Source organism: Lontra canadensis, unplaced genomic scaffold (assembly GCF_010015895.1).
Source record: "Lontra canadensis isolate GAN:19392208 unplaced genomic scaffold, GSC_riverotter_1.0 scaffold27, whole genome shotgun sequence".
NCBI classification, from domain to species: domain Eukaryota; kingdom Metazoa; phylum Chordata; class Mammalia; order Carnivora; family Mustelidae; genus Lontra; species Lontra canadensis.
In genome coordinates, this window is record NW_022631021.1 from 15,386,313 (window position 1) to 15,413,100 (window position 26,788).

The 26,788-nt window shown below is 41.0% G+C and overlaps 1 protein-coding gene across 12 annotated transcripts in view; it reads left to right on the plus strand.

The window, feature by feature from the left end:
- Nucleotides 1-26,788, plus strand: part of DST (dystonin) — a 466,510-nt gene that overhangs the window by 32,231 nt on the left and 407,491 nt on the right. The gene's annotated exons all lie outside the window — the stretch shown is intronic.

Genomic DNA, 26,788 nt, shown 5'->3' on the forward strand with positions numbered 1-26,788 from the left:
GGGTTTTGAACAATCCACTTACACTGTATGAAAGTAAACGTAATGTTTCATTCAGAGTGAATTTAATTTATATTTGATTTATGTCTACAGTGCAGATGCTTTTCTGGCAACACACCTTTTTCAATCTGCTTACTCAGAAGATGTATATCAGAATAAATCAGAAAGTTTTCAAGGCTTTGAAAGTCTACAGTTCTCTGGTAGCTTTATAAGAATCCACCTTTTGTATCAGGATGCTTGTGTTTGTTTTTCCTGCATCAGGAAATTCTGTCCTGCTTCAGGAAATGATGATAGTAGAGATAAGACAATGAGTGGGAATAATAAGAGCTGCTAAAAATATCTCCGTTGGGAGAGGAGATGACCTGAAAGCAGAGGATTACGTTGAGGGATTTGAACGAAATTAAATCTCTTTCCATGGTGCCTCCACCTAGAAAGTATAAATATAGAGCATGGGATTATGTTTAGCTTGAATATTTTCCCATCTTGAGCTGCTAGAAAAATTTTAATTGGCAATCTGTGTTTGGATGACAGCGGGAGGATTTAGAATTCTTTGGACCCTCTTTAGCCACAAAAGTTATTCAGGCACATAGAAATATTGTTATCCTTATCTTACTGCTCCACTGATGTAACCTGCCCAAGGTACACCTTAATGCATTAACATATTTATGTACTCTTTATTCTGTACTCTCTAGGTAGAGAATAAGTTTTAGTTTTCTCTTTCTTCACAGTGTACTAAACTATGTTTAATTGTATTGAATTGTGTAGGGACAGTGGGACCATTTTGGAGAAAAATTACAAATATATCTATGCTTTTTATTGAATTACACTAATAGTTAAAATTAACCACTTTAAAGGGTTTGACATTACCCAAAAATAAGGAAAAATTGTTTGACAGCGACAGTATAAATTTGCTGACTTATAATCTTACTTCAGAAGTGTTACTTCTTTTGGCAAGACAATTTGGTTTCATCAACTGTGAAATAAGAAGACTGATTCTTACCTGTAAATCAGTATGAGTGCCTTTATTCCTATCCCACAGAGTTAGTTTCTGTTTCCCTTTAGGGAGTGGGGAATGTGGGTGGAGGATAGAAACTGAGGGGAATATATCTTATGGTTTCTCCAGCTGGAGTGTCTTTCCCAGGGAGATGTGCCTCCTTTCCAAAAGCTACACAATGTGGAAACCATTGCTGCCACCTTTACTTAGAATAAATGCATACTGGATCCCAGTAAAAGTTCTAGCAGTGTAGGGTTTAGTTGAATGCCCCCAAACTCTGGGGAGGCCAGGGCTCTGTCAAGGGTCAGGCCAGACCTCTTGGCCCAGGCTTTTCTATCTCTTTTATTCTTTATCTCTCTCTCTCTCTCTCTTTTTTTTCCTTGATCTCTCTACATCCTAAGGGGAGGAGTTTTCTCCTCTTGTTTCTCTGTCCTAGACTTTGCACCCCATCCCTTCCCAGCCCCCACCACTAGGCATCCTGTGAAGGTCAGTGCTTTTCTCCTTTTCTGCCATCTCTGAGAAGGGTAGAGTGAACTTGGATTCGTGATTGCTGGTTTTGCCGGGCTCTTCAAAGTCTAGATGAAAAAGTAATACTCTTCCTATTAAATGCTATTCTGGCAATATGTTTTTTTGTGACCTGTTGGCCTAGCATTACTATGCTAAGACAGCTTTTTAAATTAGCCAGGCATTAAGGTGTCCAAATCAGTGTTCCCTAACCCCTTTGAAAAAAAGCAGACACACATATGTTAGTTCAATCAAAGTTGGGCCTGAAATGGAATGTTTATTTATTTATTTATTTATTTTAGAAGATTTTATTTATTTATTTGACAGAGAGATAGATCACAAGTAGGCAGAGAGAGAGGAGGAAGCAGGCTCCCCGTGGAGCAGAGAGCCCAACTCGGGTCTTCATCCCAGGACCCTAGGATCATGACCTGAGATGAATGCGGAGGCTTTAACCCACTGAGCCACCCAGGTGCCCCCGAAATGGAATGTTTTAATCTGTATCTTCCCTTACCTCATAAAATTAAATAAGCAATTTTTTTAAAAAGCAACTATTTGTACTTTGGATTTTTCTTTTTTCTTTTCTTTTTTTTTTTATTTTAAAGATTTTATTTATTCAAGAGCAAGAGAGAGAAAGAGAGAGATAATGTGAGCAGGGTGAAGGGCAGTTGGAGAAGCAGACTCCCTTCTGAACAGGGAGCCTGATGTAGGGCTTGATCCTACGACTCTGGGATCATGACCTGAGCTGAAGGCAGATGCTTAGCCAACTGAGCCATCCAGGCGCCCCAGGATTGCATATAAAACTGCATATAGAACTTGGTAGCTCCTTTGCATACGTTTCCTACAATGCTCCTGGAAATGTAGTTTTCACTCCTTTGCTGGAGGTGTTCTAACTGCAAAAGGGGGTAAGCAGAATCAAGTCTCTTTCCATCATGCAAGAATGCAGACTCTCATGTTAGCTTACCTTTTATTAAAAAAGTTTTTTATATTATAAATGAGAAGTTATTTAGGAACATTTTAGGGTATGTAAGGTAAAACGAGAAATCTTTCTTGTACTGTGGAAGTAGCTTGTACTTCTGATGGTTAAAATAAGCGACATGTTTAAAAACTAGATGATTTTGTACATTCACGGCTAAAAATGTCTCATTCTCTAGATGTTTCATTTATTGCTTTTATCAAATTTCCTTCACCATAAAAGGACATTAGTAGAAACCTAAGATGACCAAAGCTGAGATAAAACAATATAAATTGTGTCAGTCATCCTCTCAGATTTTCTTGTTTAAGCATGTTGACTTTAGAAAAAAGAGCCAGCTATTCTGCCAGCAAAATAAGCTTATTTGGGAATAGCAGAGAATCGCAATTCAGCACAAAAAAAAACATAGCAAGTCTGGAGAACAGGAGAGAGGGTCTTGCTTTTAGAGGGGAAAGGAGGAAGCTGAAAGGGGCTATTACAGCTTCTCACTGGCTGAACGTGGCAGTTTCTCATTGGCTAAGCTGTTGCTGGGCAAGAAGTTTTTCCTTCTTCCTAATGGGATAGGTTAAGTAAGCTTTTTCCTTTTGGGGTGTGTGAGGTATGCTTCTTAAGGTGGGTGGTAGTGCACAAGAGCTCTCCTTCCGGGGTTTCTTGACTCCTTTTTTTTTTTTTTTTAAGATTTATTTATTTATTTATTTATTTGACAGACAGATCAAAAGTAGGCAGAGAGGCAGCAGAGAGAGAGAGGAGGAAGCAGGCTCCCTGCTGTGCAGAGAGCCCGATGCGGGACTCGATCTCAGGACCCTGAGATCACGACCTGAGCCGAAGGCAGAGGCTTTAACCCCCTGAGCCACCCAGGCGCCCTCTTGACTCCTTTTTAATGAGCTTTCCTTTGTTTATTTTTCACATTCTCCATACTCCCCTTGATCAAGATCTTTGCTTGAAAGCATTGCTAATCAAGAGTTAGGATTTTGTATTTAGTGGTTTCATACACTAAAGTGATTTCATCCTTTAGTGCCAGGAAGGACCTTTCTTGATTGTCATGTCTCAGTTGGAAGAAAATTGTGCAGGTTGAAACCACTGAGGTCACATGTGAGTAACAAGGAAGGGTAGAAGGGAGACTTCTCAGGCATTTCCCATCTGAGGTTTGTATCTTAAGCATTGTATCTTAATTCATTGATAATTAAGATCGCTTCATTATCTTGAAGCGCTAAGCTAACATCACCCTGTTGGGCATGTCATTTCTACAAAAGCTTGACAGGCAAAAGGTATAAGGCTTTAGAATGATAATACAAGGGGCACCTCGGTAGCTCAGTTGGCTAAGTGTCTGCCTTTGGCTCAGGTCATGATCTCAGGGTCCTGGGGTCCAGCCTCACATCGGGCTCCCTGCTCAGCGGGGAGCCTGATTTTCCCTCTCCCTCTGCCTCTCTCCTGGCTTGTGCACTGTTTCTTTCTCTCTCTCTTGCTCAGATAAAGAAATAAAATCTTTAAAAAATGGTAATACAGAACAAGATGAGGAGGAGACGTTCTGCAGGGAACCATCCCAGCTTAAAGGAGTCTTTTCTGAAAGCCTTGCAAAGAGGAGTTAGCTTGTTTCCATTTGCCTTGGATGCAGGCAAACAGACTGAAGACCAAGGTATCTCCTGCACCATGAACAGATTACAGTTCCTGGTGGCAGATTCAACAGTCAGAAAGTGATAGATTGTGATAGATTGTGCTAAGAAAGAGAGGGAAGAAATACAGTAAGATGCAATAGTGAGAAAAAGTATATAGGCTTGGTCCACTCATCTTTAATAAGTGGTCTCAGCTCCTTCAGTTGTCTGTGGCTTCAATTCCTGGAAATCTTTATTTTCAGGTCCCCAGTTGGTGTGCAGATCCTGTCAGGATTTGGTGCTTTCTTCAGATGTGACACAGAATCCAAGAATGTTTTCCTTGGGGCTTGGCAGCGCAAGGGTTGGTTCCTTTCCAATGTGGTTAAAAAGTGTCTTTCTGGACATATCTTTTCCAAGAGATGAAATCTCCAGGCTGCAACCTGTGATGTTTAAGGTCTTTGTGCCCTGGAAACATACTTTGAAGAGGTTGTTCTACTAAAGCATGGTTACTCTCATTAGAAGCAAATAGGCCTTTACAATATTGAAGTATATCCTCCTTAACCAGCTACGTACGGATGGAAAGAAGCATGACCCAAGCATATTGGACATCGTGTTTTATCTCAAGAGGTGAGAGTTTATGGGTTCCAAAAAGGGTAGACCTGAGGTTCAGAACGACCAATGGCAGTGCTTTTGGCTAGCATACAGATGTTGCCCGTTGAGTCTTAATGCTAGAATGTCTTCTGCTAACCCTGAGGATTGCGGGTGAAGGTAAGACTGGCCAAACAGCACAGGCTTGTTGAAGCACTTGACTGGTGAAGTGAGTTCCCTGGTTATGAAGTGTAAGGGGCATTCCCAAGTAGGAATGATATTTTAAAACACACAAACCTTTGCCAAGACATGTTTATACCCACAAGACAGGGTAAACTGTATAAAATCCATCTGCCAAACCTCCAATGGTTTACTGGGCAGTTTAAAGTGTGTAGAAGCAGTGAAGAGAGGTCTTCTTGAATTGTGTTTCAGGCAGGTGGGGCACGCAAAGTCAACACTCTTTGTGGCCTTATATTTTAGTTCATAAAGATGATCATTTTTTCAGTAGACCAATGATGTTCAGTAGTCAGTAATGGAAATTTTAGAGTCTCTGATGGGCCTGGATTATTATTTGGCCCAAGCCAGAGTTTTCTTTTTTATCAAACTAAGAATTATTAGATTTCCAATGTTGTTCTTCTTTCTCTGGGCTGATTTTTGGACATCTGTAAGTCAGTTCTTCTAGATTATCCTTTGGGAGAGCATCCCTTTAAACCGTGATGGAGATTTGGTCATTGATTCCTTTGAGAGCAGTGTTCTTTGTGGAAATATTTATGAGATTGTTTCCTTTAACCTCCAGAGAGTCAAATTTGGAATGCTCAGGGACTTTGATGATAGCTAATAATTGCTGGACATGAAGACCACTTTGAACTTTGTCCCCACTGGAAGTGAGGGTGTCTCACTGTCTCCATAGTATTCCAAAGTCCTGAGCTACTCCAAAAGCATACCTGTTTCAAAAGGAATTGCAGTAGTATACCCAGCAAATATTTATCATTTTCATCTTTTAAATAAGAACTTTTGGTGAGAGGCACCTGGGTGGCTCATTGGGTTAAAGCTTCTGCCTTAAGCTCAGGTCGTGATCTCAGGGTCCTGGGATCAAGCCCCGAGTTGGGCTCTCTGCTCAGCAGGGAGCCTGCTTCCCCCTCTCTCTCTGCCCGCCTCTCTGCCTACTTGTGATCTCTGTCTGTCAAATAAATAAATAAAATCTTAAAAAAAAAAAAAAGAACTTTTGGTGAGCCACGAAAAGTCAGCATTATCTGGAGGTGATCTGTCATAGAGTCAGGCAGTCATGAGGAGTATTATGGCAAAAGAGGAAAGAGGAGGGGCAGGGTTTTCAGGAGGGAAAAGAAGAAAGTTAATGTCCTAGGGCAGGGGGAATCATAATGCTCTCCTTTAGGACTTTGTGGGCTAAGTCATCCTGGTCTTCCCAAATAAAAGGGGCAGGCTTATTTTTTTCTTCATTTTGGGTTTTGGGAGGTTCATGATGCCATGATCTAAGTGTAGCCCTTGTTCTGAGATGATGCACCACAGATATCAAACCTGAGTCTGAACACACTGCAGGTGTTCATCAGAGATTTTGTGTCCCTGTAAGATTAAAAGTTTTAACAGGTAGATGCTGTCTTCTTGCGAAGAGGTCTCAGTGTCAAGGTCAGCCTTTAAATTTGGGAGAAAGAGGAAAGACTTTTTCTCTCCCCAGATAAAGGCAGAAATACTGGCTTGTTTTATCCATGGGGATAGTAAAGGAGGTGTACATAAATTAATCACAGTGAAAAATAGGTTTCATTGGGGATGGAGGCTAACAAAGTATGGGGATTTGGAAAAGCAGGGTGACAAGGGATATTAGTGCAGAGGGCAGTGAGGCATTGAGCCTTATCATCTCTTATGGGCTTGATGCTTTATGGCCGATCCAGTAGGGACAAATGGTTAATATCTTTAAAATTAGGTCTAGTGTTGTCAGAGATGGAACAAACAAAAGATGTTGAAGCGTCCTTTGATTCAGCTGCTTGGCTATTTTGGTTGCTATCAAATTCTAGAATTATTTCCCCTTTTTAGGAGGAAGAAATTCTGGCATCATATTTCTCTAAGAAATCTTGGCCTAATAAATGACCAAGGGCAGAGAAGCTAAGGACCCTTTAGTACTCAGAGGCAGGAGCCATTGGGCTATTTAATAACAGTGAGGTGGAGCATCTAGAGTATAGCTCTGGTATTGATATGAATTCATTCCCAATCTGGGGACATCTGGCTGGCTCAGTTAAAGGAATGTGTGACTCTTGATCTGGGGATCGTGAGTTCAAGCCCCACATTGGGTGTAGAAATTACTTAAATAAAATAAAATACTTAAAAAAAGTTTCATTCTAAATTTGGAGAGTTGTTTCTCCAAGATGGATAGAGGAATTATCAGTAAAAGCCTCTCTAGTTGCTCGGAGTCCCATCACTGAAAGGGCATTGGAAAGGCTGGATAGAGGGCTGAAGGGACCTGCCATGCTTGAGTTTTGTTAACAATCCTGTTTCCAGTGTCCTGGCTTTTTGCAATGACAAAGACCAGGAGGGGTTTGGTTTTATTTAGGACGGTCTGCATTCATTAGAGCTGAAAATTAAGGATTTTAGTGGTCTTCCTTTTAGTTGAATCATCTAGACTGTGAATGAGCTGATTTCTTAGATCAGCTAAAGCTGGAGGACATGGTTTACTATTCCATCCTTTTCCTTTTAACCAGAAGGGGAAGGTCCTGGTTCAGCATGTCTATGAACAGAATTGAAGGCTACCTGAGTGGATTTGACATCCGTAGGAAGGCCAGAATTTTTCTTGAAAACAATTTTCTTAAAAATAACAGCTATAATAATAGTGATACAAGGGCTCATTGACTCTTCTTTCAATGAACAGGTTTGGAGAAAGCCCTAGGGATTGCCGGATGAAGTGGCTTAGTGATTGCCAGAGCCTGATCCTGTAACAGGGCAAGGAATTGGGTTCCTATCCTCACTTCTAGAGATTTTTCAGGATCATCCCAGTTAGCTTTCATCCACTGGTGGGCTTGCCCTTCACCAACAAGGATGTGAATTAACAGAAGTCTGAAAAGCCTGGTGGATAAGTTTGAATGACTATCAAATTCCTCAGCAAATCTGTGGGGATCATCAGTTACTTTGGGAAATCTTTCACTATGGCTCATAGTTTGGACTTAGTCCAGGGGACATCAGTTTCCTGTTGTTGAATCAGCCTCTATTTATTGGAATAAGCTTTATGTAGTCTTGGAATATTAGTATTTTAACTCACTGCTATAGTTTTGGTAGGATTTTTTCTGGGATCTGTTTATCTTCATATGTTAGATTGGTCTATAGTTACTTCTCTTGAATTTATCAAAGTTTATTTTTAGGCTGTGTTAGCATCTTAAAATGAATCAAGACATATTGTATCTTTATATATTTCTTGGGATACTTTGAGTAATAATGATCTGTTGTAAGCTTAGATAGAACTTAGAACAGGCATAGCCCTTTCTACTTCCTGGAAATGGGAGAGCTAACTGTGTCAGTGCTCTTGGATGTGTTTCCTGCCAGTGTACGTTGGCAATCATTCTCCTGCCTGAGAGCTGTGCTGGCATATAGCATATGGGAAGCACAAAATTTTAATTGTTAATGATGATAGCAACTTACATGTATATTTTTAAAGGGATATATATATATAAATATAATATATAATAATACTTTCATTAATATATACATACACATATAATTCTTTATGTATATATGTATATACGTATATAAAGGGATATATGTGTATATGTATGTTATATATAATATATAACTAATATGTAATATACATTAAAGATAATATGATATAGTTGTATTATGTAATATATAATGTAATATGTATTATATGTTGTTATAGTGTATGTTTTATTTATATCATAGATGCATATATATATACATATATACACACACATACATATCTATTTATCTAATATATAGAAGGGGAAATATATATATATATGATAAATAATTTTTCCTAATGTCAGTGGTTTTTTTATGAACTAATCTGAAGGAATTGATTTTTATACTTTTAAACAAATGGTTCCAAAACTCACTGAAAATCTTCATTTGGGTGATTTTTAAACTAATTAAAGAATTCTATTTTCAATCTAAAAAATCTATAAAATTAGAGCTTTTCTAGATAATAAACTTAGTATTTTTAGGAGAACAAATCATGTTACTAGAAATATATTAAAATATCCGTTTTCAGGGCACCTGGATGGCTCAGTGGGTTAAAGCCTCTGCCTTCGGCTCAGGTCATGATCCCGGAGTCCTGGGATCAAGCCCCACATCGGGCTCTCTGCTCCGCGGGGAGCCTGCTTCCTCCTCTCTCTCTGCCTCTCTGCCTACTTGTGATATCTGTCTGTCAAATAAATAAATACAGTCTTTAAATAAAATAAAATATCCATTTTCAAAACACCCTTTTTATACTACAAATTTAAAAGAGCAATTACTTTTTTACCCATTATTCAAATATCACCTTTATTTGCTTGGTTTGTTTGAAAATATCTGCTACTGTGAGTTTCTTGTTATTACTGGAAGTTAGCAATTTTGGAACTTTGGAATTCTTATCTTTCTGTAACATAAAACAGCATAATTTATTTCTAATTTTGACAACTTGTTTAAGTGACTTTAAAGGTAATTGAACTCTGGGGGCACCTGAGTGGCTCAGTCAGTTAAACATCTAACTCTTGATTTTGGCTCAGGTCATGATCTCAGGGTTTTGAGGTCAAGCCCCATATCCACCCCATGTTGAGCATGGAGTCTGCTTGTGATTCTCCTTCTTCCCCTCCCCCTGCTCTCTCTCTTCTCTCTCTCTCACTCTCTCAAATGAATAAATAAGGTGCGCCTGGGTGGCTCAGTTGGTTAGGTGTCTGCCTTTGGCTCAGGTCATGATCCCGGGGTCCTGGGATTGAGCCCCACATTGGGCTCCCTGCTCATTGGGGAGCCTGCTTCTCCCTCTGCATGGGTTGCTTCCTCTGTTCTCTCTTGCTGTCTGTCAAATAAATAAACAAAATCTTAAAAAGAAAGAATAAGTAAAATCTTAAAGATAAAATTCTATGATACAAAATTTTTTTACATTCATTTTCATAGTAAGGACTATGAATTTTTCCTCAAAATTCAATCTTCCCCTAGTTTTGTAATACGGATACTCTATGCTTATGAGTGGGCATATGGTGAAACAGCTAGAGCCTCCATTTCTCAGCCTCTCTTGCAGTTCTGTTAAGTTCTGGCCAATTGGATATAAGTGAAAGTGATGCATGCACATTTAGGTCAAGTCCTTAAAACAGAACTGCTTGTCTCCCACAGTCCCTTTCTTTCTTCCGTGCTTGGAAAGCAGCTGTGGTGAGCCAGTTTCAAATGTGTGAACAAGGAATACCTGAGGGGAAGGCAGAGTAGTGATAGAGTAGGATCCTGGCTCATTGGATGACCTCATGGATCAGAGCCACCTGTCAACTGAGAACTAGCCACAAGAAAAATGAATTTCTATCTTGTTTGAGTCACCGTATTTTTGGATCTATTTGTGATAGTAGTTGGCCTGTATTTTACTATGCTTTTCATTTCATTAAAATGCAGTATGGAGTATATTTCTATTGTTTTTGTCAAGAATTTTGTGTGTTTATATATTATCTTAAAAATAACCACACCTGGGGCGCCTGGGTGGCTCAGTGGGTTAAAGCCTCTGCCTTCAGCTCAGGTCATGATCCCAGTGTCCTGGGATTGAGCCCCACATCAGGCTCTCTGCTCCACGGGGAACCTGCTTCCTCCTCTCTCTCTCTGCCTGCCTCTCTCTGCCTACTTGTGATCTCTGTCTGTCAAATGAATAAATAAAATCTTAAAAAAAAAATAACCACACCAATTAAAGTATAGCAGTGTTCAGATACATATTCAAATATGTGTAGAGATTTAATAAATGATAAAAATAACATTTGAGGGGCACCTGGGTGGCTCAGTGGATTAAGCCTCTGCCTTCGGCTCAGGTCATGATCTCAGGGTTCTGGGATGGAGCCCCACATCGGGCTCTCTGCTTGGCAGGGAGCCTGCTTTCCCCTCTCTCTCTGCCTGCCTCTACCTACTTGTGATCTCTATCTGTCAAATAAATAAATAAAATTTAAAAAAAAATGACATTTGAAATCAATAGAAATGGATTGATAGTTCTTGAAGCTAGGTGGTGGGTACTTAGAGTTCTTTATACTCTTTTACTTTCTTTTTTATATTTTAAAATTTTCTATAATAAAGAATAAATACATTTAAAAATTTAAAAATGAATAAAATAAACTCTTTAGAAGGAATATTTCAGTGGATGTTATCTACTTGGGTGGAAATAAAATTAGTCTATACCTCGCACTGTAGTCAAAAGTTAATCTCAGATGGCTTAAAAAATATTATATTGATTCTAGATAGATTATAAATGTACACTTAAGGGACTTAAGGAAAAGAAGATTTGGGGGAACATTTTATAAATCTAGCAATTGGGAGAAATTTTCTAGGAAAAAAATTGAGAAGTCATAAAGGAGAAGATTGTCAGTTTTATACTTCTGTACAATAAGATTGAAAGACAGGTTGCAACCTACATAAACTTACTTGCTGAATATATAGCAAAGAGTTAGAGTCATATTCTATAAAAAGCTTCCACAAAATCAATATAGCAAATTCATATAACTTATAGAAAAATTAGCAAAAGATGTGAACAGATAATTCAAAGAAAACAACAACAACAAAAAAAGGCTTATAAAAAACCTGAAAGGATTTCCAACCTTATGAATAAAAAATTCAAATTAAGAGTAGTTTTTTTTGCCTATCAGACTGGCAACAAACAAAAAGGTTGGTACTATCCAGTGTTGATAGGGATAGGATTAAACAGGCACTTTCCTAGTGTTGCTAGAAATGTAATTTGGTTCTACATTTTTAGAGACAAACCTGGAAGTATCTTTGCAATGTGATTTTCTGTGGCCTGGCAATTCCTTCTAAGTAGAGATTTGTTAAAGATACATATGTATCTTGTTTATTGCACTGTTTACAGTAGAAAGAAATAGAAATATCCTAAATTTTAATTTGTAGGAGAATAGTTGGTTAAAGTAGGGCATACCCAGATACTAGAAAATTGATCAGTCTTTAAAAAGAATGTACTATCTAATTTTAAATCTATTTATATATTATTGTTAGATGAGAAGAGCAAAGTACAAAACAATATCTATAGCAAGGTGCTATTTTTGTTAAAAATTTTTATTTATATGCAAGTGTAGGGGAAGAGACGGGATGTAATTTACTAACTTTGCAGTTATTACAGTGAAGGATGCATAAAAGAGACATGTTCATTTATATAGTTTGGAAAGAATGTAGTATATACTGTTCGGTGGGTTTAAGTTTCTAATTTGTCTAATTTTTAGACAAATCTTTCAAAAAGAAAATATCAAACCCAGCACACATTGAGAAGCTGCTTGTGCCATATATGTGTAGGAAACGAAGGACAGAAAGGGAAAGAAGCATGTCACTTGCCTTCATATCGAGGAATGCATTTAGGATAAGTCAAACTGTGATATATATTGTGAAAAAGCCACATTGAAATAAACACCACTTAAATCAATCAGAGGGGAAAAGTCGACAGGATCATATGATCTAGGTAAAAAAGTTCATAGCTCTTGCTCAAATAGCTGCAAGTGAGGATAACACAATCTCTTTAAAGCTTTTAGCTGCTGCATCACCTTGGGAAAGAGTCAGTACAAGGTGACCGCTAAAGCAGAGATTTTGCTGATGTCCGTGTGACATATGCCAAAGACAGAGCAGACATGAGCAGTAAAGGAGGTCATTGCCACCCTCTGAATCCACTAACCACAAACATTTCTCTCAGTCCTCTGAGGAACTGTCTTTGTTTGGACCTTGGTCCTATTTGCTCTCTCCGCTCCTTTTTTTCTTTCTATTTACTTGGTATAAATTATCATAAGATTTTAGGTCATGAAAACATTATTTTTTTCCTTCTTGCTGATAAGTATGTCTTGAGAGTAAGCAGATTTTGAAGGGCATGTGCTGCCAGAAAAGCATTTAAGACTTGAACATGGACCAAATACACATTCAATTAGCATCCTCAGGCCGAAGGGTCAGCTTTCAGACCGTGGGCAGAAATGGCCAGTCCTTCTGCTCTGTGCATCCTCAGTGGGGGCCATCCAAGTTTTGGAGACATTTCTGATCAGAGCAGTAGTTGCTGGAAGCCTCTGCCAGTGTTGTTTTTAGGCTTGCTTCAAAGGCTTTGTGCCTGGGGCATGATGGTGAGCTTGACAAGCATTCCTCTCATGACTCCTGGCCTGGGGCTCTGTAAATGACTACCCTGCTTTCCTGCTTTAGTCCACAGCTCACCTTTGGGACTGAAATCCTGCCCTAAACTCCAGCCCAAAAGTCTGAATAGCTTTTGTTAACTTTATACATACACGGGATTGTTGTTCAAAATTCACAGTACTTACCAACCAGTAGAAAGTGGGCCCTGAGTAATCAGAACGTTTGACAGCTGAAGGCCTAATGCCTTTTATTTGCTAGATCCTGGGGAAGGTCAAGAATTCAGAGTGGAAGGGAGGCAGGCACCAGTGAGGACACTTAGGGGTCCTGGGGCCTTTACCCCTTTTGGCTGCCCAGGTTCTGCTATGCCTGAACTATCAACAAGTACCTGCCTGGCTTTGAGTATTGGATGCCTGACGCTCTCATGGTTGTGCCAACCCACTGCCTCCTGCCCGGGACATGCTCGGGACCCTTACCCGGCGCACTTGCTCCTTCCCCCCCCCATTGGCTGTCAGCCGCTCCGCTAATGAGCCCTCCTTCGTCATGTGGCGCAATCAGCCTGAGTCATGATAGAGTCAGCGTCAATTGAGGAATTTCTCATAGAAACCATACTTTATGGCGATTGTTATTGGATTTCAAGAATAACCTACTACTGGAGAATAAATAGCTGGTTCGGGATGCTGTTGATACTGCATTCTTCCTTGGTATAGAGCATTAGCTGTTCAGTTTGCACACACAGTTGGATCTTTATTTTGTCCTCTCTTGTGTCTTGAGTTGTTTTTCATGCATTCCCTGATAAATTGATTTGATCTTCTTAAAGGCTTTGATTTTGTAAGAGTGTTCAGGATGCCTTTGAAGACTTTGCGACCATGTTAGTACTTGGCTCTGACCTGTTGCAAATTAGCACATCCCCCCCCCCCCATATTTTCCTCTCATTTCCTTTCTTTCCTTCCCTGTCTTCACCCTTTCCCACTCCCACATTTTCTCCTGCACAGCCTCAGCAGTCTCCTGTGCCTTTCGTGCTGTACTTTTCCTGTGGCTCCTTTTTCTCTCCTCATACCCCTGTGTGCTGCTTTCTTATGACTGGCCTTGCCACTTTTGCTTACTGAGGCTAATGGCTTTTGCATAGTGTGACTATTTACAACTTTAGAAATCTTGCTGTTTGGGTGGTATTTGGCTTCTCAGCATTTGCAACTGGGAAGTTGTAAACACCTCATAAGACATGATTCCTTATTTCATATTTCCTTGCTTCTTACCTTGCAAAGGACATTGTCTGACATATTCATATTTTAAACTGTGACTCTTTTTATTTTGTAGACATGGCTGTTGGTGTTAATGTCTATGAGTGGGCAGCTCGGAAAGAGCTGCATGCAAACAGATTGTGCGCACATTTAAGGAATCATCTATAGGACCCCTTGATCTGCAATTATGAAGGCTGAGTTCTGATTTGTTGGTTGCTCTGCTATTTATAGAGCCTGTCATTGCGCATGACCGTCTGTGCCCGGGGCTGGGGCCCGGTTGCCAAGAGGCGCTGAGCTGAGCTCCGGCTGCATCGAGAGCAGATTGCACTGACTGCTCCGGTTTCCGAGGCAGCCTTCCTCTCTTGGCCTCCTTAGCTGCGAGTGGAGCTTCAACTTCCCTCTAGTACTCTGTCTGCTCCCCACTGGACTTCCCAATGACAGCTGCTTCCACATCCTCTTGCTACCTGTTTTTGATGGATACACTGCCCAGTATTTTTCTGTTACTCTAATTTTTTGTAACGATTGATTTGCTGTCTTCGGGAAGCTCTTTACTGCTGATTCTTTCTTGTCAGTGAATGTTAAATATGGCTCATAAGCGATTGATGGCCCCGTTTAGGAAATCAGTCTCATGTTTCTGGCACATCAGCTTCCTAAGAAAAGACTTTGAGGTGGAGATTATGTGCAAGGGATTGTATTGGGGGGGCCTGCCCTTGAGAACAACACCTAAATGGAAGGAGGGAAGCAGGATGGCCAGAAAGAGAAGTGGAATTGTGATGTATGCGCTCGCAACAGAGGCCTCAGCTGAGGCCTCTTGTTTCCACAACTTGATCCCACAAGTTCCAGAGCTGAGAGTCCCTTCAGAAAAGTCCCTCACTGAGGCAAGCACTTAGCCTTCCATTGACCAGGATTGGCCCTGGGGAAGGGGGTTGACTGTAGGCTAAGCACCTAGCTCTCTAGCTGAGGGCAGTTCCCACAAGGGACTCTGGTGAAAGCCAGGAGCTGCCATCACTCCTAGCAGCTGGGGAAATAAGTACCTGCTCATGAATGCAGGATTCGGGTGGTACCCCACAGTGACCACTAAGATGTTCTTGTTATGGTTCTGCAACTGTGGATGCAGTTTCTACCCTACTTTTGGCTTGATTTTAATACCAATGCAATGTGAGTTCCAGACTCTGAGGGTCTCTTCAAACTTGAGATACATATTTTCTTTTTATGGTTTATTTTGGTCAAAAACGTGGTGTTGATGAGTCCTGTCTAAGAGAAAGATGAGTGTAGGTCAGTTTCAACAGAAAAAGCCTTGCCTTCCTGGACAGCCACTGCCTACAAAATTCACTGTCACTCTGTGCTGATGGCTTTATCTCTAAAAACTAAAGTGGGAGGTGGGAAGGGTGAAGGATGGAAACCAGTTGTGCCAAAAGCAGCGTGATAAATTTGTGCAAACCTTTTGTTTGGTGTGACAGTCCAAATATAAAAAATATCAGGGAGTAGGCATAATCTTTTTAGAAAAATAATGCAAGTGCATCCTTTAGTAATATTGTTTATGTGGTTGATGAAACAGCAGAACAGATGTTGTTTAATCTGCGTATGAAACCACAAGCAGATGGGGTAGACCTGGCTGCCGGAGGGAAGTTAGACTGACCTTATATTTCATAGACTAGGTTGTTGAGGGAGAGCACGGATTATAGACCAAAACACCGAGTCAGAGTTACTTTTTAGTCTATGATGGAAGCAGAGTGCTCAAGGCCCTATAGAATCCTCTAGAGCAGGGGTTGGCAGAGTTTTTCTGTTAAAGCCCAAATCATAATAATTTTTGACTTGGAGGCCATGTGAATCTTTTGCATCTATTCATCTCTGCTTTTGTGGCACAGAAGTGGCCACAGATAGTACGTACATGAGTGGGCTTGGGGGTATTCCAATAAAACTTGGAAAAATAGTGAGTCAGGTTTGGCCATAGTTGCTGACCCTTGATAGAGAGTATGGGTCAGGTTGCCTGAGTTTCAATCCCAGGGAAATGTCCATTTTCTCATCCATAAAGTGGACATCAAAATAGTATTTGCCTCCCAGACATATTATAAGAAATAATGAGATCAAGCACGCATGGTGTTTGATACATAGGAAGTGTTCGATAACTAGAAATGAACATTATTTATGCACCTATAAAGAATTAAAATTGAATGTAGTTAACAGCTGAACGATGTTGGGAAAACATGAGATAAATGGGACTCAAATTATGTTTAGCTACGGTAGTATGTTGTGTAAATGGAACTCTTTTTGTCTGAGTCTGGCCAGAGGCCCCCAAGTATTGTGGTTGGTAAGGCTCGTGTTGTCAGTGAGAAGATCTAGTCCCCTCCTTGCTGAGGGGGTAGCTATAAAATTGATTTTGCCAATAGCTCTGTGGCAGTTTTGCTATTTCTTACCGATATCTATGCTCTCTTTTTTCTTGGCACAGGACTGAAATACGTTTTTTACTTTCCCTTGCAGTTAGGAGATGGCCATGTAAGTGAGTTCTAGTTAATGAAATGTAAGGAGAAAATGATGTCTGCCATCTATAGGCCTAGCCTTTGGAAAACCTCCCACATATCCCTGTCTCTTTCTCCCTAAACTAGTAGAGTGGAGAGGACGTTGCTGATTCAGAGGCACAAGATGGAAGGTGCCTTGCGCCCTAAATGACTCCATGGAGCAGAGTACCTCTCCTCTTCGCTGATCCATGATCGAGACACGAACTTTTATTGTGCTGACGTACTGAGATTTTGGTGTTGCTTGCCTCAGCACTTAGCCTATGCTGCCATTTATAATCACTCATCACCAATTTTAGGCTAAATGGATAAAGGCTGAAGATCAAGTTATGAGAGATTAGAGCTGTACTATTAATAGAACCTTCCGTGAAAATGGAAAAGTTCTATCTGCATCCTCTAATACTACTAGCTATATGGGATACTGAACAATTGGAATGTGGCTAGTAGGCCTGAGGAACTGAATCTGTAGTTTAATTTTAATTAAAATTTAAGTGCAAACAGCCACCAATAGCTACCCTATTGGATAGTTCAGGATTAGAATCTGGAAAGTGACTTAGCAGTGTCCTCGAGGCTCACCCTAAGCCCTCTTAAGCCTTGCGAGAGTGACCTTAGGGAGACCCCTGGGAAAGCTTGACTTGTGTTCTCAGAGTCCATATGCCAAGGCGGGTGCAAGACCACGTGGGATAATTTCAGAGGACTAAAGGCCATTGGCTGGCCTGCTGTTCTAATGGAGGAGCGAGCAGAGTTGGCTGCATGGGAAAGAGCCTGCTTTCCCAGAATGTGTTGGGACAAAGGACGCATGAACATTTCTTATGGATCTCTTGGGAGAAAGAGCCTGGAGTCACTTTAAGCTCTGTGTAAGAGGAAACCAGGAAGAGTGATAGGAGCTCACTGAAGTGGCCCTGGTTTTGTGACTAGAAGTGGCTAGAAGGCTTCTTAATTATCTGAGAAGGACCAGAAAAACTATAGAGTCCACTCAAAATTTTCTGTAGCAGTGGGAGAAAATGAGCTCCTCATCGCGGCTTTGAAGGACAGTAAGGAGAGAGAATATAGTTGTTTTCTGCGTGTACCCTTAGGATCCGTGCTTAGGTTATCTAACAGTTATAATTTAAAAGCCTTTTAAGCATCTTCTTTCTTTAAAATTTTGTTTATTTGACACAGAGAGAGAGAGAGAGAGAGAGAGAGAGAGAAAGAGAGGTAGATAGATCACATGCAGGCAGAGAGGCAGGCAGCAAGAGACTGGGAAGCAGGCTCCCCGCCCAGCGGAAACCCTGTTGCAGGGCTCGATCTGAGGACCCCAGGACCCTGACCTGAGCCGAAGGCAGAGGCTTAACTCCCTGAGCCGCCCAGGCACCTCACCCTTTAAGCTTCTTAAAGGAGATGTATCTCCAGTGGTTTCAGCCTCAGCGTCTCCTTTTATTCTTCTCCCTGCCCCAACCGCGGAGGTCACGTTTTGCGTCTTAGGCTCATTTGGGTGCAGTATCAGGGACCGACTGTGTTTTAAGGATATATGTGTCACCTAATGGAATTTAAGAAAGACCCATAGTAAGGTCTGGTTTCACAGAGATGAATGGAGAGCTGGTTGTGGATTCAAGGCCTCACTCCTCGCTGTAGTGAAATGCCTGAGGTGTAACTCAGAACTACCTCACTGTTCACTGGCTGCTGCTTTTCTTCCTGCTATCAACCTGTTCTCTCCTCACCATGGTTTCTGTGCCGTGTTACTGGTAGCCTACGCAGGAGCCACAGAGCTTCTATCAGGCCTTCTCTATCCTTGTTACCCATAGACTGATCTATAGATCAGCGGCATCGGAAGCTTGGGAGTTTGTTAGAAATTCAGAATCTCAGGTCCCACAACCTGCATTTTAATTAGAATCCTTGGCTATGTGTATACATATTAAAGTTTGAGAAGCTCTGGTCTACAGAATGACTATTCTTCCCCGCGCCCAGTTTTAACCTCTGTGCCAAGTGACCCAGGCTCTTGATATTTCTCCATAAAACTGTCAAGAGAGGAACACAGCCCAAATATCAGGACCCAGCAAGTGTGACCCAGAGGGGTGGGGTGCCATGGTACAAACCATGCTTTCCCAGCCAGCAGGAACCGTAGGTGGGACATATGTCAAGAAGGGAATGATTGACATCAATAAGAGATTTTAAAAGATTTCTGTTTATAAAACTGCATTTAAGTTACAATACAATTGAGATTTGGAGGCTGTCACCAACCAGAGCTTCTGATCAGCAGAAACTAGTAACTAGTTAATAGACTATAAGTCAGTATAAAAGAACCACGATAATACTAACCTATGAAAACTTGTCTAAAATAAGCATATCTAAAAGAAGTGCCTGGGTGATTCAGTCATTAAGTGTCTGCCTTCAGCTCAGGTCATGATCCCAGGATCCTGGGATGGAGCCCTGCATCTGGCTCCCTGCTCAGCAGGCAGCCTGCTTCTCCCTCTCCCACTCCCACTGCTTGTGTTCCCTCTCTCACTGTCTCTCTGTCTGTCAAATAAATAAAATCTTAAAAAAAAAGTATACAATTCCTTAGATGTTTTAAAGATTAAAAATTGACTTCTTGCTATCGTCACACTGCTAGGAACCAGTGATCTATACCAAAGAATGATTATTAGAAAATAAGACTTTGAAAAGGTAATATTTTGTCCCATTATCCCTTATTTGTCAGAGAATACCTCCTCTCTGAAAACAAAAATGTAGCTCCAGATAGAGTATTTCTTATCCAGCTGAAAGAGTGGCTTCCGTGGCCATTCTTTTAATACAGGATTATTAAAATCACAAGTGACAAAGTCGCTTTAATCTTGAAGATCCCTCTGCACATAGTGCAATAGGGAACAGTGTTATTATGACCAGAATTACTGACTAATGACCCAGCAAGGGGCAGGAGCTGGCATTACAGCAGGGATTCTCAGTGCAGCCTTGGGATGGCAGCATCAGCATTATCTGAGGATTGCTAGCGCTCAGCCCCGTCCCAGATTTACTGAATTAGAAGCTCTAAGGGTGGAGCCCAGCAGTCTGTTTTAATCAGCTTTCCTGGTGGCTCTAATTCTTGATCGAGTTTGAGAAACACTGAATTAGGGTAGCTCCCATAGCAAACACAGACTTTAATGGCTCAAACAACATAGAAATATACTTGTTAGTCACTTAAGGGTGTAGTGGGTGACAGGTTGGCAGAGTGGCTTCCTCCATGCAGTTATTCAGGGATCCAGGCTGATAAAGTCATGACCATCTTCAGTATGTGACTTTCAAGTCTGCTCTGAAGGTAATCCCAACCAAAAGAAAGAGCATGGAGAAGTGGCGATGGGAAGTATTCATGGGCTAGATCCAGGAATGGCATACGCTTCTTGTGTCCATATTCCATTGGCTAGAACTCAGTTCTACCTAATGGCCCTATCTAAGTGCAAGGGAGGCTGGGAAATGTCTAGTCTAGCTTGCGCCCAAGAGGAAGAGGCAAGCATGGTTTTTGGTGAGCAGCTAACAGTCATAAACTCATTTCTGAGGTTTTCTGAAATGGGGACCCATTTTATGCCATAACCCTCTTTGGCAGTCTAGTGAAGCCCATGGACTCAGCCTCAGAACGTTTTGTTTTGTTTTTTTTTAGAGATGTTATTTATTTATTTGATAGAGACAGACACAGCAAGAGAGGGAACACAAGCAGGGGGAGTGGGAGACAGAGAAGCAGAGAGCCCGATGTGGGGCTCCATCTCAGGACCCTGGGATCATGACCTGAGTCGAAGGCAGACGCTTAACAACTGAGCCATCCAGGTGCACCTCAGAATGTTTTAAAATGCATAATCTTATAATGTGTGTGTATGTGTATAATTATAAAGGAAGTCAATTATATTGAAAGATCAGTATAAATTATTAAAAACATTTTGGACAGAGCAATATATGTACTTCTTTATTAATGAATTAAATAATAAGTTCTAGTGGCAGGTTTGTTAACTACTGTGATTCTGAAGTAATGATGATTATAAATAGTATTTCAAGATGCCTGCAGCCACTATAATTAAATATATATATGTATTTGATTCCTTTTGGTGGCAAAAGTCACTGATACTGCTAATAACATCAGGTTTATAGCCTACTTTCATAATTGAGTGACATGCTAAATTTCAAGTAGATGTCAGTGACAAAAAAGACATAATTTTTCCCCATCCAAATTAATTGGTTATCCTCTTCATCTGCTTTGAATTTTATCCATGGACCCAAAAACTTCCTCTGTACTTTTTTTTTTTTTTAATTTAAAAAAAATTTTTTTTTCCCTCTGTACTCTTTAATTCTGGCCTTGGATGAAGAGAATCATAGAGGTTTTATGAGGTATTATTATCAATTATCATTATATTATTATGAAAATATCAGCTTATTGAGTATCATAATATTTGTATATGGTAAATTTGTATCTTATATACCTATCAACCTTGGTGTTCTCAGGTACAGCAATAACACAAAAGCAATTCTATTTATTTATTTATTTATTTATTTTAAAGATTTTATTTATTTATTTGACAGAGAGATCACAAGCAGGCAGAGAGGCAGGCAGAGAGAGAGGAGGAAGCAGGCTCCCTGCTGAGCAGAGAGCCCGATGCAGGGCTCGCTCCCAGGACTCTGAGATCATGACCTGAGCCGAAGGCAGCGGCTTAACCCACTGAGCCACCCAGGCACCCAAGCAATTCTATTTAAATGCTCAATGACTCAATGTGTTAAAAGAACAAAAGTTTCCATTTGTTCAGGTGCTTGATCAGTAAGCTGGATGGTAGCTTGATCTTTTCTAACAATAATTCTTACTGGAAATGTTAACTTTTCAAATTCTTCTTTGCTTACCTAAATTGTTTATGGACCTTTTCTTGTTTTAATCAACTGCATAGATTTCTAGGCACTTTCTTGGTGCCCAGTCCTGCAAATATATGTGGAGCACTATCTCTGAATGCATTAGTGCCCTATATATAATCTCTGCCTCACGGCAGAGTGATAAGGGTATTGGTCTTGGCTTGGAGGTAGGTAGACCCGAGTTCTGATCTGGACTTTTCTAAGTGCAAGTTTTTGCCTTATGTAGATTACTTAGCCCTGATAAGTCTCAGTTTGCTCCCTTAAGAAGTGGATATAATAGGCTTAGCACCTAAGTAGTGCTTAGGAAATTAATTGCAGTTAATGTATCCTCCCTTTTTATGCTAATCGACACAACCAGCCTGGTTAAATCTGAGTACTCAACCTATAGGAAAATAGCTAAGCATCTAAAAGCATCACAGAAGAGTATACATTGGGGTTCTTTGTTTGCAGGCCACATAATCTGTCACAAACCCAAAGAGAATTTATTAGAAATATATGATAGAATTCACAATCAAGACTATCTGGTTAGAACAGGCAAAACTAGGTAGCTTCAGAAGGTCTTTGGTGTGGCCACTAGACTGATGAATTCCTGCTGATTTTTTTCAGTCTTTACATCCCTCCAGGTAGTATTCAGTGTTCAAGCAGAGAAACTTCAATTGGTTGAGCCTTGGCCATGTGTCTACCCATTAAGTGTACAGGTCACTAAGAGGCAAGATCTAGAGTGCGATATGGTGCACTCTGTCTCAAGACTGCATATCTTGAGAAGTTATTACCCCAAAGGCACTGATAAAATGGGGTAGCCTAAAAATGGCAGAAGTTCACTGCTGAGAGACTTCCAGGTGTTAATCACCTATTGGTTCACCAGGCAAGATCAAGTGAATAGAGAAATGGACGTTATACTGACACGATCAGGTCCTGTTAACATCTGTAAGAATCTACTGTTTTAAAATAAAATTTTCTTCTATCATGTTGTGGCATTTTCATATTTTTTTAATTTTTATTTTTTAAAAGATTTTATTTATTTGAGCAAAAGAATGAGAGAGAGAGAGAGCATGAGAGGGGGGAGGGTCAGAGGGAGAAGCAGACCCCCCACGATGAGCAGGGAACCTGACGAAAGACTGGATCCTGGACTCCAGGATCATGACCTGAGCTGAAGGCAGTCGCTTATCCAACTGACCCACCCAGGTACCCCAAAGGCTTTTTAAATATAGCATTTAAGACAAGCAAATACAATAAAACTAGGGCCTATAATTCTGTACATAGTTTAGGAAAATAAGCAGGTGGCTGCCCAGTGATGACTCCATGTGGCTGATGCATCTGTAATCATAACTCTACGACCCCTGACAGGTGAATTGCTGCTGCAACATCTAGGAAATGAAATAGTGATGATAACGGTGATAATTTGTTGATTACTTATTGTTATATTTGTACTGTTGTGAGTACCTAATGTGGATTATCTCATTTAAACACCATCATAACTCCATGAGAGAGGTATTAGTATATGTATTTGACCGATGAGGAAACTTAGGCACAGAGAAGTAATTTGCTTTCCTACTCCATGATAGAGCTTGTGTTCGAGCCCAGGTTAGATTCAGTCTTTAGAGAGTAAATGCTCCAGATTCTCTGGAGCAAAGAATTCTCTTTCCTGATGGCCCGGGGTGGCTGGTATCTTAACAGTACTCATGTGTATCTGTCAGTAAGGCACACCTGTGGCGTGGCACATTTTCCTTTTATATCTGATTAATAACACGCTTTTGTCTCTAAGAATGGCTTTTATGGGGGGTGCCTGGGTGGCTCAGTGGGTTAAACCTCTGCCTCAGGTCATGATCTCGGGGTCCTGGGATCGAGCCCCACATCGGGCTCTCTGCTCAGCAGGGAGCCTGCTTCTCCCTTTCTCTCCGCCTGCCTCTCTGCCTACTTGTGATCTCTCTCTGTCAAATAAATAAATAAAATCTTAAAGAAAAAAAAAAGGGGGCACCTGGGTGGCTCAGTGGGTTAAGGCCTCTGCATTCGGCTCAGGTCATGATCCCAGGGTCCTGGGATCGAGCCCCGCATTAGGCGCTCTGCTCAGCAGGGAGCCTGCTCACTCCTCTCTCTCTGCCTGCCTCTCTGCCTCCTTGTGATCTCTGTCTGTTAAGTAGATAGATAAAATCCTTGAAAAAAAAAAAAAAGAATAGCTTTTATGGGGCACCAGGGTGGCTTAGTCTGTTAAGCACCTGACTTCAGTTCAGGCCATGATCTCAGGGTGCTGGAATTGAGCCCCGCATCAGCCTCCGGGTTCAGCGGAGAGGCTGCTTGTTCTTCCTCTCCATCTGCCCCTCCCTCTGCGTGCCTGCATGTCTCTCTCTCTCTCTCTCTCTCTCTCAAATAAATAAATGAAATCCTTAAAAAAAGAATATCTTTTATTCATACAAGTGAAATACATAATAACCCTAGCCAACACATATGTATCACTCCACGCCAGATGCACTTCTAAGTATATATGTTAACCCATTTATTCATCTCTGTAGCCCTATGAAAGTAGTCCTAGTTTCCATCACCATAGTACAGATGAAGAAATGAAGTAACTATTCAAGATCATACCGCTAAGAAGTGACAGAGGCAGTAGTCGATCCCAGATAGTTTGGCTGCGGTCTGTGTACTATATACTGTAATGTTTATAAAAAGTTGTTTAAAAATAGTGCCAGTGTATTTAGCTATAATAGAAACCACAGAGGCTTACATGGGGCTGCTCAGATCTTTAAAAAAATGTGAAGGTGTAAAGAAAGTGTAAAGAAAGTGACTGAAATTTAGGGAAAGAAGGATGGTTTAAACTGTTTCTAATTTTTGTTATCACAAGTAATGTAGTACCTTAAGAACCTCCACACTTGGTAGAATCTTTTGAGAGTAGATACTCTCTACTCTCAGGATGCAGGTTTCCTGAGCTATTGCTGTCCAGAAGGACTGCACCAACCTGTTTGGATCTTGATCTTTTTTTGAGGGCATCACATTAAGGGAGTTTTATGGAGTCCCCCCTTCCCCAAGTGTTTTTAGAATTTGTAGGCCAGTAAGAAATATAGGTAATAATACAAGTTAAACGAAATTCCATTGCCTATTACTCATAGGAACACAAGAGAAGGAGGATCTACTTCTTACCAAAGACATGTACTCACCTCACCCCAGCATGACAGGAGCTAGCATACCAGCAAATACTTGGTTAATTCTACCAGTGCATACTTTCCGAGCTGGAAAGAATGTAGGGGATGTGGAAGTTAGTGCCACCTAGTGGTAAGACTGAGCTCTGACTCCTAGAGGTTCTGAATCTTCGCAGCACAGGAATACCAGAGGAGCTTGTTAAAAAGAGGTTCTTTGCACACTTGAAACTAGTGTGACATTGTGCGTCAACTATACCACGACAAAAATAAAAAAATTAAAGAGGTGGTGAAGTCAATTGAGCGTCGGACTCTTGGTTTCAGCTCAGGTCATAATCTCGGGGTTGTGAGCTTAAACATGGAGCCTGCGCTGACATGGAGTCAGCTTGAGATTCCCACTATCCTCCTCCCTCTGCTGCTTCCGCTCATGCACTCTCTCTGTTTCTAAATAAAAAAAAAAAATCTTTAAAATAAACGAATAAATAAATAATAAAAGGGAAAAAGGAGAACAACCTCCCCCCCAAAATCCCCAAACCCAAGCCAAAAACTGACCCTCTTGGCTTCACAGCTAGAGAGTCTAATTCAGAAGGAAGCAGAGTAGAGAGAGAGTGTGGGCCGCGTGTGTGTTCGGGAAGGGTGTCCAGGAATGTGCGTGTTTAAAAGGCAGCCCCACGTGGTGTTGGTTCTGATGGTTTGGTCCTAACTCCACTTAGAAGGCATTTTAGGAATTGGCCCAGCTCCCTCTTCCTAATCCTCTTCTCCGGCAGCTGCTGTAGTATCTCTTGATTATGTGGGAATGGTGGGGATCTTCTGAGACTATTCTGGGTGAAGAGGTTCCAGCTGAGCTTGCACACAGAGGAGGGATGGGAACAGGCCCGTGTGTTTGGGGATGAGAGAAAAGCACCGAAGAGTGACCTCAGTTTTGCCACGTCCATTTGCATTTCCTCCTTACTGATTTCTGTTGACCTCAGTGCTCTTTTGACTCTGTGGGTCACACCCTACTTTTGTCTTTTTTCTCCTCCTTCTTGTCCTTCAGCCTGGCATTTGGGGTCTCCATTATCAGACTCCAGACCTTCTTCCATGTCCCTCGGTGGGAATTCCCGTGTGCACATTACTCTCTCATTATCTCATACTGCTTCTCCCCCTGAAATTCTTTCTCTTCATTTTTTTATGCTTTTACGCAGTCTAAAAGTTTTTTCAGATACCTTTTAAAGTCTGAAGACCCCTGGGGCCCCTGGGTGGCTCAGTTGGTTAAGCATCTGACTCTTGATCTCAGCTCAGGTCTTGATCTCAAGGTCATGAGTTCAAGCCCCACTTTAGGATTCATCCTGGGCGTGGAGTCTACTTTAAAAAAAGGTCAGAAGACCCGAAACCACACTGAAGCCCCCCTTGGAGCCTTTAACACCCTATACCCTCTAATTTCCCACCGTACCTCATGCATAGCTCATATGCTTATCCTAGTATGTCACAAAATAATGTTTCCTATTGGGGATATTGGATATATTGGATATATTGGATATGTTATCCCCCATCCATGATTTTACTTATTCATTCATTCCTTATGTTGTTTCCCTTGACTGGAATATAAATTCTATTCATTCTTCAAATGCCACCCACACATCAAAGCCAAATATAGACTATTTTCGGTTACATTCATTGATTCCCTCTCTGAGATCTGCCGGCACTGTGTCCTCAACTGCCCACTTTAACTCTTAATTACACAGGTCAGCGTATACAAGAACTGCTGCTCTTTGGGAAATTGTAAGCTACCTGAGGGCAGAGACTATTTTATGTAATTCTTCGAGATTTTCCAAAATCATACATTCCCAAATGTGTAATATGGCTTACTTATTTAAAGATTTTATTTATTTGGCACAGAGAGAGAGCACCAGCAGGGGGAGGGGCAGAGGGAGAGAGGGAGAAGCAGGCTGAGCAGAGAGCATACTGCGGGGCTCGATCGATCCCAGGACTTTGGGATAATGACCTGAGCTGAAGGCAGATGCTTAACCCCCGGAGCCACCCAGGCACTCTGTGTAATATGGTTTAACCGAACTTGTACTCTTCTCTTTATGGCATTGCCTCAGTTTAGTTTTGAATCTTCACTTTTTGGTGGTTTATAATGTTGCT